Below are 17,451 nucleotides of genomic sequence, written 5' to 3'. Positions count from 1 at the left end.
TTGCTGATATATAGTTGATTTAATATAATTAATTTCCTGCACTTTGAGTTGTATAAATCATTAGAGGAATTATGTTCTTGTAGTACACGAATCTACATATGGAATGATATGTATTTCTTCCTCTTTTGCCTTTTTTTTTTTTTTGTGTGTGTGTGTGTGTGTGTGGTACTGAGGATTGAACCCGAGGGTGCTTAACCACTGAGGCACGTCCCAGCCCTTTTTATATTTTATTTTATTTTATTTATTTATTTATTTATTTTTTGGCAGTGTAAGGGGAATCTTTTTATTTTTTAGTTATCAGCGGACACAACATCTTTGTATGTGGTGCTGAGGATCGAACTCGGGCCGCACGCATGCCAGGCGAGCACGCTGCCGCTTGAGCCACATCCCCAGCCCCCTATATTTTAGAGAGAGAGCTGGGCACGGTTGCACATACTTTTGAAATCCCAGTGACTCAGGAAGCTAAGGTAGGAGGATCACAAGTTTAAAGCCAGTCTCAGCAACTTAGCAAGACCCTGTCTAAAACAATAAGAAGGGCTGGGGATATGGCTCAGAGGTTAAGTGCCCCAGGATCATTCCCCAATACCAATAAATAAATAAATAAATAAATAAAACATTTTTTTAAAAAGGGGAAAAATTGAATATGAAAAATCACTGGGGACTGGGGATGTAGCTCAGTAGTAGAGTATATCGTGTGAAGTCCTGGATTCAGTCCCTAGCACCAAAAAACAAACAGAGGCTGAGGTTGTGGCTCAGCGGTAGAGCGCTCCCCTGGCACATGTGAGGCCCTGGGTTCGATCCTCAGCGCCACATAAAAATAAATTAATAATTTTTTAAAAAGGTATTGTATCCAATTACAGCAAAAAAAATGTTTAAAACAAGCAAACAAAAGAACTCTCAATGGACAAGATGATATTAAGGTGTCTCATAGTAACTTTTTTTTGAGGGGGGTATCAAGGATTGAACTCAGGGCCACTGAACCACTGAGCCACTTCCCCGCCCTAGTTTGTATTTTATTAGAGACAGGGTCTCATTGAGTTGCTTAGTGCCTTGCTTTTGCTGAGGCTGGCTTTGAACTTGGGATCCTCCTGCCTCAGCCTCCTGTGCTCCTGGGATTAGAGGTATGCACTACTACACCTGGTTTCTCATAGTGACTTTTTTTTTTTTTAAATGTGTAGTCATAGATGGACACAGTAGGTCTATTTTATTTATGTGGTGCCGAGGATGGATCCCAGTGCCCCACACATGTAAGGCAAGCACAACCCCAGCCCTCATAGTGTTTTAATATTCTTCCTCTAGACGTGGTTAGCAGTTTTGCATACGTCAGTTGGTACCAGTATTCCTGATGTATTCTCAAAGGTAAACCAAGAAAGAAGAGCATTGGGAGGCCAGGGTTTTGATGTCCACTGATAAATGTCGCCTCAGAGATCATGATCAACAGTGCACTGATACAGCTCCAAATAGGTGGAAGCATCAGATTCCTTACCATAGAATGCCAGGAGCTGCATTTGCTTTTTAACTCAAGTACTTGTCTGCTGGCTTTCTTTCCAACTTGACCTCGTTTCTCAGGCTGAGTGCCCACATTTTTGTCATATCATTGTCCTATATTATCTTTGAGCAAATGTGATGATGCATTGAAAATTCCAGTAAGACAGAAACTTTACACATCCACTGTAGAGAAGAATGGAGTTGCTCTGGGGGTTTCCCACCCATGTATTTGGAACTTTTCCCTCCTTCTCAAACTTGCTGTGATGGTAGCAGTGATGCGATTAGTGACATCTCAGGCCCAGGATAACCAAAAATAAGAGCTGTAGAGCTTCTTTTGAGGTGTGTGTGTGTGTGTGTGTGTGTGTGTGTGGCACTGGGTATTGAACCCCAGGGCCTTGAGCATACTAGACAGGCATTCCACCACTGAGCAATATTTTAGCCCCCTTTTAAAATTTTTAAAGGCTGGGGTTGTGGCTCAGGGGTAGAGCACTAGCCTAGCACATGCGAGGCTCTGGGTTTGATCCTCAGCACCACATAAAAATCAATAAATAAAACAAAGATATTGTGAAAAAAATATATGTTGAGATAGGGTCCTGTTAAATCACTCAGACTGTCCTCAAATTTGTAATCCTCCTGCCTCAGCCTCCCATGTCACTGGGATTATAATCCATAGAGCTTCTTACAGGTCCTTATCACACACAGCCACTCCCTTCCCTTTTCTTTGTTCTACCTAATGAATTCCGGATAGTGGATTTCCTGTGGACTTATAGCAAACAGATGAGAGCTGTAGTCTTCCAGCTGTGTGATGCATTTACAAAGACACTCATTATACAGAAGTTTATCTTCTAGCTTACAGCCAGGCTCCATTTTTTAAAAATACCAGTTTATACAAGTTGATGTATTCTAGAAACATTTTTTGTTTGTTTTAGCTTTTTCAGGATGTTTACGCTAAATGCAGAATATGATCCTGTATTAGAACCTGGACCAGAGAAAAGGATTTTTCTGCACATTTGTTTTTTGGCTATAAAGAATATTAGAGCAGAACATGGTGGCATACGTCTATTATTCCAGCAACTCGGGAAGCTGAGGCAGGAGAATCACAAGTTCCGGCCCAGCCTGAAGAAAGTAAATAAATAAATAAAAGAATAAAGAAAACCCATTGGGCAATTTGCAAAACTTGCATAAGGTCTATGTATTAGATAGTAGTATTTTGTCAATATTAATTTCTTGACTTTGATAAACAAATACATATGGAAATAAATGGGAGTGATGTCTACAACTTATTTTCAAATGATTTGGAGAGGGGACGAACCTATATGTATAGGTATGTGTATATATATTTTTTATTCTATATGTATATGTGCATGTACACATAGAATAATAAAGCAAATATGTTCAAAGGTTAACAACAGAGGAATCTGGATTTAGGGCACATGGGATAATTTCAACTTATAACATTTTGCAAAGTTGAAATTATTTCAAGGTTAAAAGGCGACCTCACCCTCCCCCCCCCAAAAAAAAAAAACAACAACAACAAAGGACCCCTTCATGCACCAGGTACAATGGCACATACCTGTAATCCCACCTACTTGGGATGCTGAGGCAGGAAAATCATAAGTTTTAGGTCAATTTGGGCAACTTAGCAAGGCCTTGTCTTAAGAAGGACTGGGGATGTAGTTCATGATAGTTCACTTGCCTAATGTATGTGAGGCCCTTGGCGCTATCCTAGTACTACCAAAAGAAAATCCCACAAAGCCAAAAAAACAAAAACCCTTCATGTTTACAGTTGTTCCAACAAGGTGACAAAATCACATTGTAGAAGCTACAACTTTATAACTGGATCCTGGTGACTAAGGTAGTCTTGAAGCCATCAACTTGTAACAGGATGGAGAGCAGGTTTGTTTTTTGGAGAGGTGAGGGGGACAGATACCAGGGATTGAATTCAGGGGCACTCGACCACTGAGTCACACCTCCAACTCTTTTTTTTTTTTTTTAATTTAGAGACAGGGGCTGGGGACATAGCTCAGTTGGTAGAGTGCTTGCCTTGCATGCACTAGGCCCTAGGTTCAATCCCCAGCACCATAAAAAAAAAAGAAAGAAAAATTAGAGACAGGGTCTCTCACTGAATTGCTTAGGGCCTTGCTAAGTTGCTGAGGCTGGCTTTGAACTTGCAATTCTCCTGTCTCAGCCTCCCAAGCCACTGGGATTACAGGAGTTCACCACTGTGTCCAGCTGTAACATGTTTTAGAAATGGCTAAACCCAGGCAGATGGAGGAAATGGTATAGTGGTGAGGTAAATTGGAACAAGATTGTGGAGGCTCTGGAAAAGTTTATTTAAATAGTTGGGCTATTCTGTAGACAATGGGAAGTTATTAAAGTTTTCTGAGAAGGTTTGACATGGTTTGTGAAACTAATTCTAACAATATGCTTAAGATGAACAGGATGGGACTGAGGTTGTAGCTCAGTGGTAGAGCACTTGCCTCACACACATGAGGGCCTGGGTTCGCGCCTCAGCACCACATAAAAATAAATACATAAAGATATTGTGTCCATCTACAACTTAAAAAAAAAAAAAAAAAAGATGAACAGGAGGAATGGAGACTGTTCCAGCTTAATATGCAGTCTTACCAGGATCCAGAGGTGACATAACGGGGGCTGGGCTAGGACAGTAGTTAGGCAGGGGAAAGGGGAGCTCACCCTTCTGCTGTCATCTGGAGTCTTTTAAGCAAGTCAGCCTGATGAGGCCAAACTTCCAGCAGTAATCAGGCCTCTTCTTCGAAGTCCTTGATCTCAGAAACAATTACTTGTGTTTGGTTTTTTGTTCTTGTTTTGCAGTCCAGGGATTGATCCCCAGGGGTACTCTACTACTGAACCACATTCTCAGTCCTTTTTATTTTGAGACAGAATCTTGCAAAGTTGCCCAGCTTGGCCTCAAACTTGTAATCCTCCTGCCTCAACCTCTCATGTAGCTGAAACTACACCTGTGCATCACTGAACTGAGCAAAAGTTTAACCATTCTTAAGTGTACAGTTCTATGACATTAAGTACGATCACAATGTTATTCAACCATCATTGTCTAGAACTTTCTCATCATCCAGATGGAAATTGTACTCCCCATTCCTTCCTCCCCTCAACCCTTCATAACACTATTTTAACCACTTTGTTTTTATGAGTCTGACAATTCAGGGATCTTCTATAAGCAGAAAATTATAATATTTGTCTTTTGGTGTCTGGTTTATTTCACTTAGCATAATGTCTTCAAAGTTTATCCAGTTACTGTCTTTAGAAGAAGTGTGCTATTGCTGGCAAGGTCTGACACTGCAGAATGTCATCTGGGAAGAGGTGCAGTCCTCTTGCCAGCATGGCTTTTCCCAATCAGTTCCTTTCTTTACAGGGAGGAAAAATAGCTCAAGTACTTACTTTTGAACTCTGGGGGATGAGAAGGGGGTAGAGGTGAGGGGTATTTCTCTTAAGAGAAATACGTGGCTGGAGCATGTGAAAACATCATTACAATCAATGCACTTCCAAACAATTGACCTCTTGAACAATTTGAGAAGGTGCTGGAACTGCTGAGATGTTTAAGCTTAGGCTACTTATCAAGCCTTCAGCAGACTGCTAGAAACAGAAGGAGTATAGAATCCATTCCTACCCTCTGCTTCTCAGGAGGTAGGGAGAGATGTCACTGAGAACATGGAATGACTGCTTGTAGAGTTGTCACACTGTCCTGTGTGTGTGTGTGTGTGTGTGTTTCCTGAATTTCTTTTAGAAAACAAAGAAGGCCATTATCTGCTTTATCCTGTTCCTGTCCCTACACCTAGCAGAATGTAAGGCATTTGCTGAAATTAGTGGGAGGGAGGGAGTCAGACAATAGAACACATGAAAATGACTTTTGAAATATCTCACTTCCAGTGCCAAATGCAGACTGGGGTGGGTGAGTGAGTGGGGATATTGTTTCTTGGCCATGGCTCAGATCCGAAAAAGGGTCGACAAATAAGATTTTATTTTTTATATCAGAACAGAGCTGTCTCTGGAGTCTCCAATTTGTTTTACATCTGGTAGAAACAGTAAAACCCCCATTTCACTACGGGGCCAGGGTGATTGAAAAGAACAGCCTACACTTCTGAGCCCACCCTTTGCTAGAGCAGAAAGTCTTAGAAATTTTGGAGAGCTGACTGTGTTAGCCATTTTGTAACCAGAGCTGAGCATCTGATTAAAAATTTTGCTGCAGCTGACTGGAGAAGAGGCTGTGGACGCCATCAGCTGTTTTCAGAAATGCTCACGCCCAGAAAGAGTTACCCAACCCTGTTTTCTCTGCATTGAAGACTGCAGGAAATGCCTCTCAGTTCCTATGCTTTTCCTCCAGATTCTATAGAGCTGCTTCTGGGGTGTGGCCACTCCTTTTCCTTTCTCTGCACTCCAGTGGAGTGGGAATAGGGCAATTTTTCCTATTTTTTTTTTATCATGGCCACAGCCAAGGCATTTTAGAAACCAGGTTGCAGATCCCAGGCCCAAGAAAAGCAGCCAAACTGCAGAAGACCAGGAAGCAGAGGGCTGGGCCTGGTCCCAGATTCTGGTGCAAAGCTCAGTGCCTTTATATTTATTTAAAGAGGAGGGTCATTTGGTAACCAGGAGGCTGAGGCCCTCCTGAGCTACAGAGTTCCCTGTCTGCCTGACTGCACAGGAATGAGCTGGTCGTTATTCCCAATGACTGTGGCCTGCCCAGCTGTCCCTGAAATGGGGGTAGGGAAAAGGTTTTCTAAAGGAGGGCTTCTGACTACAGAGTTTAGAGCCAGGCCTTTAAACTGCTAGTATGATAAAGAACAGAAATTGCAGGAATCTTATTTTTCTCTTCTCACAACCCCAGCATTCACCTGCATCACAATGTCTCCCTTTTGTACCTGAAGGCAGTAGTTCCAACGACATATGTTCAACCTCTAGCTTTTCTGCTCACTAGCTGCCTGACATGGAGCAACGTCAGGGTGTGCATTTGTACAATGGGGAAATAATATCTACCTCGTTAAATTATTGCAAAGTTTTTAAAAATTAAAAGGTAACACATGAAATGTTTAGCTTAGTGCCTGATACACAAGGATAGTTCAATTGTGTGAAAAGGAACCTTAATGTCCTGTTTATGAAACACCACTGATGCACACTATGCCACTGGTGACAGGCGAGAAAGCAAAAGCTTTTTAAATAAATTATTAATTATCCAAATCCTTTAAGGACAGACTATGGCCCAAATTAGTCTATTTATTTTTTTTTCTTTTCCGATCCAGATTTGACCTTTTTTCTTACATTCTCCTCAAACCCAGAGTCCCAAATCATCTTGACTCCAGCTCCCACAAAGCAGGCTGACTTGGGTCCCCAGCGCCAGCCTCCTCTTGGGAAAATGGGCAGGAAGAGGAGCATTCGGGTGATCTCACCCCCATAGGGACAGGGTGTTTTTCCAGCCGGGGCGCGCAGCATCCCTATCCAGACTGCAGCTATGGCCTCTGCCCCGCCCTTCGCCGCAGTCCTGGAAGGGCTCCCAGGGGCGAAGGGGTGCGGTGCAGATTTTCTGCAGGGCGGGCAGGGAGGGGCAGGATTGGAGGATCCAAGCTGCAGGGAGGGCGGTTGCGCCGCCAGGGCGGAGGCAGTGATTCTACTGCACCATCACCCCCACCCCTTGCGCGCGCCCTATTTCCCCATCCTCCCGCCGCCCTCTCAGCGACGGCCGCTTCGGCCCCTTCCGCTCGTGCTCGGCCCTTTCCGCGGAGCGGTCGGGCAAGTAGCCCGCTGGAGCTCCGCCCTCTTCGCTCCTCCGGCGCGTTCCCCTGCCCTTCTTCTGTGCTAGGCCGCTTCCCCCACACTCGCGCCCGCTCGACGCGGGAACGCGCGTGACTGCTTATAAAAGAGGCGGGGCGCGCGCGTCGCCGCCAATACCCGCTGCGGAGCGAACGGCGAGGAGCGGAGGCCGCGGAAGCGCGTCGGTCCCTCAGCACCCCTCAGCTCGGGCACCCACGGCCCTCACAGGAGCCGGTGAGAGGGGCCGCGGGCCAGCTCGGGGCGGGAGCGGGGTCCTGGTTAGCCGACCCCAGGGCTGGGCCCGCAGCCCCCGGGCGGGGCGGGGAGGTGCCGGCGCGCGGACAGGTGAGCCGGGCAGGCCTCGCCGCCCCTTCGGCGTCCCTGCCGCCAGGCGAGCCGCCGCCACCGCCCTTGTGGCGGGAGGGCTGCGGAGGAGCTGCGGGCCGGGCCGTGGCGCCGGCTTGTCATTGACGGGGGGAGGGGGCGCGAGGCCGCGGGGCTCCTCCCTGCAGCCGGCCGCGGCAGGTGGGTGGTGGCTCCGTCTGCTCTCCGCCTTCTCCTCTTCCCTGTCCCGCGCACCCTCGCCATCCCCGGTCCCCTGCCTGGTTGGGAGCGACCGGTGCAGCCCACTTTCCCAAGTCAACGCAGGCAGTGCCGGCCGCCCCTGAAGGAGGAAGAGCCCTGCGCACAGAGCCAGGGGCTCCTGGACTTTGGTCCCTTCCTGCAGCGAGACTGTCGCCCTCTCTCTAGCCCGAGAAGGTCGGAGATGGGCCGGCTCCTTTTCTTTCCTTGTAATAAGCGTTTCTTTCATCCCCAATTGTGATCTTCTTGTAAATAGTAGGTAGAAGCTGCGCTTGCTTGGCATGAGACCCAAGTCAGATAACTTAATAGCTTGTGGGGGGGGGGGACTGGGTCTTTCATGTCGAGGGCAGGGTATTATTTGAGTATATTTTCAAAAAATTCTACAACCATACCAATGTGGAATGATAGAACATTCTTTTTGTTTGGAAGCAGCCCAGCTAATTTGATTAGAAGCTTCCCAAAGAAAAGGGCTTTTAAAAATCTCTCTTAGGTATTGGAATAAAATATTATAAATAAGGGGCTTCTTAAAGTTAAGACTTCAGTATATTTTAAATGAAAGGCATGAATAACTCAGAAAGCTGGATTAGGATGATTCTTGAACAGCTCCACCACCTTGTCAGGTCTCGTTTATATAATAGATCCTAAAATATTTAGGTCCTTTGTTCAGTGTTCATCATGGCTGTCGAGGAAGAATAGGAAGAGAGACCATATGAAGTATTTTCATAATGAGAAATTGCGTCGTCATAGCAATTGGATTTAAGTAAAACAGAATGTATCAAAGATGGAAGGGTGGGGGTGTCTTGCAGGCAAGAAACAAAATCTTAGGAACAGCAGCAGGAACAGTCAGCTGTATGAAGCCATTAAGCCACAGTTCGCATTCCTGAAACTAGTCATTTATTTTTCCTTTTCATTGCAGCTAATGTCTTAGATTTTGAAAGGTCAAGTTGAAGTCAAAGTTTTAAAAATGTGCTGGGAGGGTGGTGGTGGTGGCAGTGTGTGCTACAGTAAAAGGCCTCTGCAGGAAATTAACAATAAGCTTTTTTTAGTAACTGGGCCAATAATTACTCAAAGGACCCCTCAAAGTGTGTTAACTGTTGCCCAGGGACCTAAATGGAGAGAATGGAAAGGAGAATTTGCCCTGTACTGCAGAGCATGAAAGCAGTTCTTATAGTAAACCATCAGCTTGGTAACTTATTCTCTGATATGATTTTGGTCTTGGCAGTGTGTTTTGTGGTAATCTAATTGGAGAAATCTGATATGTCGCAGGCCCCAGATATAAGCCTGTCAAGCAATCTAATGAACAGGTTTAGATGGGGAGAGTTGTCTTAAGTATATCTCTTGGTCCCCTGAGTAGAATTTTCTCTTCTTTTCCTTCCCTGACTTCATGCCAAAGGGTGGGGCCACTGCAGATCCTGAGAAGTGGACCACAGAAATAGTCCTCCACCTCCTATCATTGCTGAACTTGCACTGAGGACAGAGGGTCGGCGGGCAGCCTGCCTTTGTAATCAATCCTCCTTGGGCTATGTGAGAACTCCACTAGTTATGCACCCACATCTGCTTCAGGACATCAGCTGCAGCCTTACTGTAGAAGAATGCAACACTCTGGTGGCAAATGCTGATCCCAGGAATGCAGAGGAGGTCTGCATAGCTGATCACTTAAGGCCAGTTCACTGGAGCTGCTGTTCAGGGAACCATCACCTCCTGTCCAGTTCTTTTACATATTCCTTTTGAACCAGTTTTAAACAGGAAATAGTATTTGTAAAGGATGTGAATCTGTAAGCTAGGCCCAGTAGATCTTTGTAGCTTGAGTTCTATCTTGTTCTGATAATTTAATGAAATATTACTCTTTTATTGTGAATGGAAGGGGAATTAGAAATCATCTAGTACAGGAATTCTCAGTTTATCAGAACGTGGATGGGGGATGGCATGTTTAGTTTTAAAAGTATGTTCAGACCAGACTGGGGTTGTAGCTCAGTGGTAGAGCGCTTACCTGGTATTTGTGAGTCCTTGGGTATGATCCCAAGTACTGAAAAAAAAAAAAGAATATCCAGTATTATTATTTTGACAATTGGGGAAACTGAGGCCCCAAAGAGGATATGATTTGGCCAAGACAGCACATCTAGATGATAGTAACAGCCAAGACCTAGGAACCTTGGTTCTCTTTCCACTTTTTAAATCCCTAGTGAAATTTAGATGCTGTATGGAACATCAAAGAGAACATGCTGGGAAAATATCTGAAATTTGACTTTTCACTTGTATACATATGTTTTAACATTTCTGTTTTCTTCGTTTTGAAATGAGTCTAGTCTGTTTGGCCTTAGAAGCTTGTTATCTTGCTCTTCCCCCTCCACTTTAGACTCCACATTCCTCCATCATGTTGTCATCGTTTCGTAAACGCAGAGTCCAGGTATTTGACCAGCATGCAGAAAATGTGTTGCCTTTTTGGTTTTGCCTGGCTTGCAGTGAAGACACATCTGTGTCAGAAAGGTTGAATGATCCAAAGAGAGGAGAAAAAACCCTGCCTGCATGACCTTTCTGTTAAACAGATTGGTTAGGGTTGGTTTGGGTTTTTGGTGTTACATGATCAGAAGTCTTAATATACATAAATTTCCAAAGCCTCCCATCTTTTTCACCTTCCTCTCTTTCTCTTTATGGCATGAATCTATTTCTTATTGCCATCCTGGTGTTTGCATGCATGTAGTGTTTGCTGATTTTTTTTTTTTTTTTAATTGATGGCTGCTTGGTTCTTAAGAACCAAGGAACTAAAGAGATTATTCTAGATATTTGGGGAAATTATGATCTGAGAACATGTAGTATAAGTCATATCTTTCAAATTTGACAGATATTAACTTGGGTTTGTTTCCTTTTCCATTGACTTCTTTCTTCTGCCACAATCCCTATAATGAAATGGAGCTTGCATTTTGCATTTCTAAAAAAAGCTTTCTATATATTTGTTTTATTTGTATAGTTTTGAGGTGTTTGGTAAAATTGGATTTTTTCAAAAGGGGTGGAAACTTGAAATTATTATCTTGATATCTTAAAATGAGAAATAAAACTTCGGAAATTTCTAGTGATTATAGGTGATAAATCCAAGGCAGACTTTTTTATAAATCAGACCATCGACTTAAATGAGATTTATAAAATAGGCCACATAATCACCTTTTTCAACTTTGAATCTTAGTAAAAATATGATGCACTTAAATACCTTTCATCTGAATTTTACAGGTTAAAAGGTAAGTAGCAGCAAGATAGTATTTGGGAAGCATTCTGAAGTAAGTTTTCTCATCATTGCTCTGCATTTCTGGATTTTGATGCAATGCAGTATGAATCTTTTGCTTTCTTAAAGCTAAGTCCCTGCTCACCTCTGCAGAATTGCGCTAACAACTTGAATTAATTGATGTGAAGGCTGACATGCAGATCCATGATCGTGATTGGAATGTGGTTTTAAGCAAAAATACTTGCTTTTATTCATGGTGTTAAAAGTCTTATTTTATGTATTTTTTTATTTCTCTGCTTACCATCAGATCTGCCACTAAAATCTGCAGCTAAGCTGGTTTTGAGTTAATTTGTTTAATCCAAGAATCAACTGGTATTTAGTTTTATGGATGCTAACTGATTTTTTGGTGGTTTGTTCTCGGGCGAGCCCTTCCACATCCCGGTATGTAGTTCTCTTGCTTTGCAAATCTACAATTTAGTAATAGGCTGGCTTTGTAAGCCATGGGGAAAAGGTATTGTCAGTTCTGCACATTTGAGCTCTGACTAAGCAACAAAAACTTAACTGATGAATGGTTTCCGTGACCTTTTGCCTTGGGGTGATGTTTATAAGTTTTTTCATAGAGCCAGATGATCTATTTATCCAGTTAGTCCCTAAAAACCTCTTCCTTGCAAAACAGTATTATAATACAGCTCATGTCCTGTCTGAAAATCAGCCTTTATTTTGTTGTGTTCCAAATGTCTCTTAAAATCCAGTACTTCCAGCTAATGCTTTGTTCCTAATAGAGTCTCTTTTCATCTTCATTATATATAATGAGAGAAACTGTGATTGCCAAATTCTCCTTATCTGAGATCCATGTGAGGGCGTCCTAAGCCACTCACTTAAGGTGCTAAGTTTGCAGAATTCAAAGCATTTGACCTTTGGTTTGAAAATGTTTGCATCTCCAGTCCCTTGTTTTGCTTAACCCAGTGTGAATCCCACCCACTGCCTCTCCTGCTTCGCAAAGAACAAGCTCCTACAGTGGCACATAACTCCCATAGGTTAGGGGAATGTGCTCTAGAATTCCCTAAGAACCAAGAGCTGCCTCAAACAGTTGTCTATTGGCATTCATCAGGAAGACAAAGGTATTCATGTTTCAGTCTGTTTTGTAGGAATCCATTTCTAGTTCATAATGTGAATAAGTTTGTGTTGGACATGAAGAGTCATTTTGTAGGCACATTATATCTTTGAATTTAATTAGAAATTTCTAGCTAAACTTACACATTTAGAACCCTCTGTTTCGTCCCAGAGATCTGGCAGTATTGTAAGAATGCTGACAAGTCCTTTTCATTTATTACAAAAGAGGACATAGTTGTAATTCCTGTTTTATCCACTTGAGATCAAGTCATTTTGCTTGCTGAATGAGGCAGCTAAGATTTTGACTGCTGCATTGCAGCATTTCTAAATAGCCTGCAATCCTCAATATTCTCTAACAATATTTGCAAACATATAAACTTTTCCACCAATTACCTTAAACGGGACACTGTCTTTAAACATAGAAAACATGTTAGCACTTTGTTTTCCCTCCTTCATTCTCTATGAACATGGATTTGATTGGCAAAATCAGAGTTGATGATTGGCTTTGAGATAAGCACTTAAATGCACTCTTAGGAAGTCCCTCAGCTGTGGTTTTTAGGCAGTTAGTGGAATAGACAGATAGGCTGGTAAGTTTGAAGATTGTTTTTTTGAGGATGCATTTCCCAGATTCTTCCTTTCTAGTATTTTCAAGGCGTTAATCCCATAAAGCTGGGGACCACCCAGAACATTCTCTGTGAGTCTGCCTTATCAGATTGCTGCATATTGCCAGGGCAGGGGCAGGGTTCTTGCAGTATGCAGCCTTAGTCATGGAAGCAATGTGACGCACACAGGCAGAGTCCAAGAAATTCCAGTAACACTCTGAGAGTTTTTGTGGGCGAGAGAGATTGTAGCACCTTTGGGTGGCAGTGATTCTTGGTGATATTTATGAAAAATTTTCTGTATTCAATGTGGTCTTTGGAAATTACTCTTTTAGAAGCCCAAATAAACTGGTTGTTTTGTTTTTTTTTCAGTATTGAACCCAAAAGAATTCCATTACCAAGCTACATCCCCAGTTCCTTTTATTTTTTGAGACAGGGTCTTGCTAAGTTGCCACAGCTGGCCTCCAATTTGTAATTCTCTTGCCTCAGCCTCCCCAGTTGCTGGGATTACAGGCAGGTGCACAGATAGAACTGGGACTCTGGTAGATAAACTAGAGAGCTCCCTATTGGGTTAAGTCGGGGGAAACTCTTATTTGCCCATTGTCTTTTTTGTTGTCTCCTATAATCACCCAAATGAAAAATCTGAATGCCTATTGCAGTGGGAACACATTGGTGACTTTCTGATGTCCAGCTCCCCAGAGACAGCGGGTTGTGGCTTGGCAGAGCTCCCACCTGCTGACATCGGCTGATCTACTGCAGGAAAGAAAAGTCCATTATAGCCTGACCAAAGCACTTGGTATAGAATTGACTTGTTCTACTTCACTGGGGTGACAAAGAGGGCCTTTTAGGTTGGTTAATTTCAGCAGGGCCTTGTGGACCTACTCCCTGGATTGGGCCCCAGCAGGGAGATGTGCTAAGGTGGAACCTTTACAGTATTATGCTGGAGACCCCCACACCCCCCACCCCCCACCCCCACTCCAAGAGCTTCTCTCAAATGTTATTTCTTAAGAGATTTCCATAGCAGCTAAAGGAGTTAAAAAATTCAGTGTATCCTGTGATAGAAGAAAGGAAAATGCCACAGTTTAATCCTGAAAATTTAGATGTTTTTTGGGAACTCATATGCAGTGTGCTTATCATTCCATGAGTAACTATGTATAACTATACCTACCCAGAAAATGTCTTTATAAGGTTTTGTTTGTTTGTTTGTTTGTTTTACTGGGGATTGAACTCAGGGTGCTCTACCACTGAGCTACACCCCAGCCCTTTTTATTTTTATATTTATTTATTTTTGGTACTGGAGATTGAAACCAGAGGCACTTAACTACTGAGCCACATCCCCAGTCTATTTTACTTAGAGACAGAGTCTCACTGAGTTGCTTAGGGCCTTGCTAAGTTGCTGAGGCTGCCTTGTATTTGCAATCCTCTGGCCTCAGCTTCCTGAGTTGCTGAGATTGCAGGCATGTGCTACCACACCAGTTTTTACAAGAAAGTCTTATAAACAAGCAAATTAAATTAATAATTTTCTGATATTTTTCTCTCTTGTTTCCCAGGGATAAGAACAATGAAAGTATGTAAATGATTCTAACCTTTATTGTTTACTAACTTACGACTGAATCTTTTTTTGGTGGGGGGGGGGCAGGAACAGGGATTGAATTCAGGAGCACTTGCCCACTGAGCCACATCCCCAGCCCTATTTTGTATTTTATTTAGAGAAAGGGTCTCACTGAGTTTCTTAGTGCCTCACCATTGCTGAGGCAGGCTTTGAACTCACAATCCTCCTGCTTCAGCCTCCCAAGCCGCTGGTATTACAGGTGTGCACCACTGCACCTAGTTTAAGACTGAATCTTAAAGATATAATTTTTTTTTTTTTAAGAACTGAGGATTGAACCCAAATATGCTCTTACCACTGAGCAACATCCCCAGCCCTTTTTGAGATAGGGTCTCACTAAGTTGCCAAGGCTGCCCTTGAACTTGAAGTTCTCCTGCCTCTCAAATTACTGGGATTACAAGTGTGTACCACCATGCCGAACTTGATTTTTCTTTTAATGATTAATACCTCACTTTCCCTTTTTTATCCCCCCTCCAAAGTGAGGATGGAAAAGAGGGAGTAAAAGAAATTAATAAACAATTAAACATCAGCTTCAGTACTGTTAAAAATCACCAGTTCTTGCTGGTGTAGTGGCTCATATCTGTAATCCCAGTGACTCAGGAGGCTGAGACAGGAGGATCACGAGTTTCAGGCCTGCCTCAGCAACTTAGCAAGGCCCCAAGCAACTTAGTGAGAACCTGTCTCAAATTAAAAAGGACTGGGGATGTAACTCAGTGGCAAAGTGACCCTTGGTGCAATCCCCAGAAAAAAAAAAAAAAAAAAAATCATGTATATACTTGTTTAGGAACCAAAGAAAGGATCCTGAAACACCCTGGGCTCTGCGACTTGCTTACCAATCACCTTTGTCTCCTGACTAGTTATAAAGTAACATCTAGGCACGGTAGCTAGGACCTATAATTTGAGGCCAGCCTGGACCTATAATTTGAGGCCAGCCTGGACCACTTAGTGAGACCCTGTCTCAAAATTAAAATAGAGCTGAGGATGAAGCTCAGTGTAGAGCACTCCTGGATTCAATCCCCAGCTCTACAAAAAATAAAAAATTGAAGCTCCAGTAGTTTATTTCCAAGTTTGCTAAGCACATAATCTGCCTGTGAATAAGTTCCTATAGTTCCTGAGGAGCTGCAAGCTCCTTACAGAACTTAAAAATGTATATTTGTAAGAAAAAAAATAATTGTTTGCAGAAGGAGATAGTACTGTAAGGTGAGTGGTAAGGCAGCTGGGGGAAAGGAGACTTCTGACCCAGAAAGATTCACAGAGGCTGAGGGATCTGCTTTAGACTTTGGAAGACTTGGATGATATTACTAAATGGTAGAGAGAAAAGTGTGTTTCAGGTAAAGGGAGCATTTCAAGTTGGGAAATGAACCCTGCCCAGGTGAGATACAGCTAGAAGGTGAATGAGTGGTCATATTGAGCTCATGGTAAGCATGGCTGGCAATTGTGTAGTGGTCCTTGTCCAAAACTAGCCTTCTCTAATAAACTACGTTGATACACTTGGGTGCAGTGTCAACCAGGACTGCCTATAATAAGTATTTAAGTGCTGTTAGTGAAACTCTGCTCTCAGCATTTAGCTTCTCAAGGTCACCTTAGTTTTTGGTTTTATGGATTTTCAAAGTCTGTTTTAAGAATAGAAGATATTCACACCTGTAATTCTAGTCACTTGAGGCAAGGGAATGGCAAATTTGAGGTCAGTCTCAGCAATTTAGGGGGAGACCTGGTCTCAAAATTAAAAAGGTCTGAGGATATAGCTCAGTGGTAAAGCAGCCTTGGGTTCAATCCCTAATAGCCAACCCCTCCCCACCCAAAAAAGATATTTATGGTTGGTGGGGTGGCTCAGTAGAAGAGTGCTTACCTAGCATGTAAGAGGCTTTGTGTTCTATTCCCAGCATCACAAAAGAAAAAAATCTATTTTTTTTCCAGTCACAGTTGTCTACTGGGGACACAAAGGTGTGCCTTTCTGAGCTTTGTTTCCCCGAGGTTCCACCCTGTGCTTCCTTAGAGGACATGCCAGGTGGTCAGTCCAAGATTGGTAACTCAGACTTATTCATTAGGGTGACATCTAGTTGTGTAGCTTTAGTCAGCACATTCTTTGTTTGCCCTTGTCACAGATCTAGTATTTACCTGGACAGGATTCTAACTTCACAGTATAGCGAGTGGAAGCTTCATTATTGTGTCATCTCTGCCCCAGCGAGTGAATTCAGGGCAGCTACACTCTCAGTATGTGCTTGATAATGCATTCTTTCCCTTTCTTTCTTTTTCTTTTTTCTTTTTTTTCCAAATAGTAGTTGGATACAGTACCTTTTATTTATTGATTTATTTTTATGTGGTGCTGAGTATTGAATCCAGGGCCTCATGTGTGCTAGGCGAGCGCTGTATGACTGAGCCACAGCCCCAACCTCCCATCAAGCCTTTCTTAATGACCTCTGTGTTAGTCACCTTTTCATCATGAATGTGATAAAATGCCCGAGAAAAACAAAGGAAGAAGGATCTCTTTTGGCTCATGGTTTCAGAGGTTTCAGTTCATGGTCACCTGACTCTGTTGTTTCTGAACCTTGTGTGAAGAACATCCTAGCATAAGGGTGTGGCAGAGCATAACTGCCACCTCACGGCAGCTGGGAAGCAGAATGTCAGGAAGGGGCTGGGAGAGAAGATATGCCCTTCCAGGGCATGCCCCACAGTGATTCACTTCTTCCAAGGAGACCCCCTTCATACATTTCTACCACCTTCAAATAATGCCATCAAATTATGAATTCATCAATGGATTAATCCACTGATGGATGAGATTAGAGCCCATGTTCTAGTCACCTGCCAAGGGCTGAACTGGGGAGCAAGCCTTCAACACATGAGCATTGGGGAACATTCCAGATCCAAGCCATAACAACCTGTATACACCAGAAATCAGGGATTCAAAAATGAGGTTACTCAGACTCATCATACGCTGTAAAGTGAATATGGATGCTTTACAAATCTATGCAAGAGCAGTTGCATCCGAGGAGGGAAGGGAGGCGTGCTGTGTGCAGTTTTGTAAGGCTGCAGCTTACTTATTTCACCTGGGCATTGAG

The 17,451-nt window shown here is 43.1% G+C and overlaps 1 protein-coding gene across 8 annotated transcripts in view; it reads left to right on the top strand.

The window, feature by feature from the left end:
• The first annotated feature begins 7,398 nt into the window (after nucleotides 1-7,398).
• Sptan1 (spectrin alpha, non-erythrocytic 1) overlaps nucleotides 7,399-17,451 on the top strand; it is a 70,932-nt gene continuing 60,879 nt past the window's right edge. For all 8 annotated transcript variants that reach the window (XM_076845348.2, XM_076845346.2, XM_076845347.2 and 5 more), the window contains exon 1: nucleotides 7,399-7,506. The gene's annotated coding sequence lies outside the window, so the exon portion shown is untranslated. The remainder of the gene's footprint in view (nucleotides 7,507-17,451) is intronic.

The sequence above is a fragment of the Callospermophilus lateralis genome, chromosome 2 (assembly GCF_048772815.1).
Source record: "Callospermophilus lateralis isolate mCalLat2 chromosome 2, mCalLat2.hap1, whole genome shotgun sequence".
NCBI lineage: Eukaryota > Metazoa > Chordata > Mammalia > Rodentia > Sciuridae > Callospermophilus > Callospermophilus lateralis.
This window is presented reverse-complemented; position numbering and strand designations above follow the sequence as displayed.